The 1,454-nt window shown below is 40.9% G+C and overlaps 1 protein-coding gene across 1 annotated transcript in view; it reads left to right on the plus strand.

Moving 5' to 3' along the window:
- Window positions 1-1,149: 1,149 nt before the first annotated feature.
- LOC106877142 (uncharacterized) overlaps window positions 1,150-1,454 on the plus strand; it is a 29,885-nt gene continuing 29,580 nt past the window's right edge. The window contains exon 1 of the mRNA XM_014925947.2: window positions 1,150-1,251. The gene's annotated coding sequence lies outside the window, so the exon portion shown is untranslated. The remainder of the gene's footprint in view (window positions 1,252-1,454) is intronic.

Here is a 1,454-nt window from a genome sequence, read left to right on the forward strand (position 1 = left end):
CTCCTGCGCCTTTGTTTATTTTTTATATTTGTTTTCGGATACGGAGGTTCGGGAAAATTGCCAAAAATCGGCATTGTGAAATTAGGTTGGAATTACCGAAATACGACAATTTTTTTTACATGAAATAACTTCGAATACAAATGTTTTTTATCTGTTCTATAACGCAAAAATATATAAGTATACGAAGTTTGAAAGTGTTTCGGTAGAAAACGCACTAAATAAAACATAAATAACAAGTGGGTCCCGCCAAATCAGAAAGATCCGCCGTCGGGATTATCCAGAAGAGACCAGATGGTCTTACGGTTTGTCCCTGGGTAAGAGGTCCGTGTCTCATCAGGGACACCACGGTCTGTGACTCCTTTGCTCCCTCCCACATCATGGGATACTGCAGGGAATGAGAGGGTCGCTGCATCCGAAGCTGAACGGAACAAAATCGTTAAATATCGGAACTTGTCAGTGAACCATTTCTTCCTGTCTGGCTTTTGAGACGTTTGGAGGGGCTGGGCCGCTAACATCGTTGGCAAGTCTCCTTAGCGAGGTGTCGAGTTTTGCCTTGTAGGATGCTTGGTTTTTTCAAACTCCTTAGTCTAGCCATCGCCCGGGGTAATGTCGCAAGCATGTTGGCTTGCTTCTGTTGAACCTTGTGGTGTGCGACCAGTTGAAGCACTTAGTGTTGAATTGATGTTTCTTTCTTTCGTTTTCTTTCTTCCTCTTTTTCCTTCTATTCCCCACCTTTTTCTATCTTTCTTAACTCGTGTTCGTATTTTCTTCGGTTTGGGATTTGTATTTTAATGTGGGTTTTCCTGAATCTTATTTCTTTATTGCTCACAAGGGGCTAAACATAGAGGGGACAAACAAGGACAGACAAACGGATTAAGTCGATTATAACGACGCCAGTGCGTAACTGGTACTTATTTAATCGACCCCGAAAGGATGAAAGGCTAAGGCGACCTCGGCGGAATTTGAACTCAGAACGTAGCGGCAGACGAAATATCGTTAAGCATTTCGCCCGGCGGTGTTAACGTTTCTGCCAGCTGATTCTAGACGTATTATAAGCCAGTCATACCCAGAACTAAAGATACTAATCAAATAAACTAGGACTAACAAGTCGTTTTATTCATGGGTTATTATTCACCGCTTTTTGCGCATGCGCCTTACTATTTGGAATTTCCAAAATGCTTTTGTCAAAGGTTGGAAGATAATGTGAACAGGAATGAGTCATTGCTGTAATTGTGGTCCTTGTTAATACCAGTAGGTATATAATATTGTCTTGTGTGAAACTTGGAAACGAATACCGTATGTAGATTGTGATATTTCTGTTGATTCTCCTTTGCCATGTGTAACCATCGTCTGCTTCCATACGCCCGCTCATTTGTATGTGGGAATGTGCGTGTGTATGTGTCTCTCTGTCTCGCTATATATATATATATATATATATATATATATATATATAT

The sequence above is a fragment of the Octopus bimaculoides genome, chromosome 30 (assembly GCF_001194135.2).
Source record: "Octopus bimaculoides isolate UCB-OBI-ISO-001 chromosome 30, ASM119413v2, whole genome shotgun sequence".
NCBI lineage: Eukaryota > Metazoa > Mollusca > Cephalopoda > Octopoda > Octopodidae > Octopus > Octopus bimaculoides.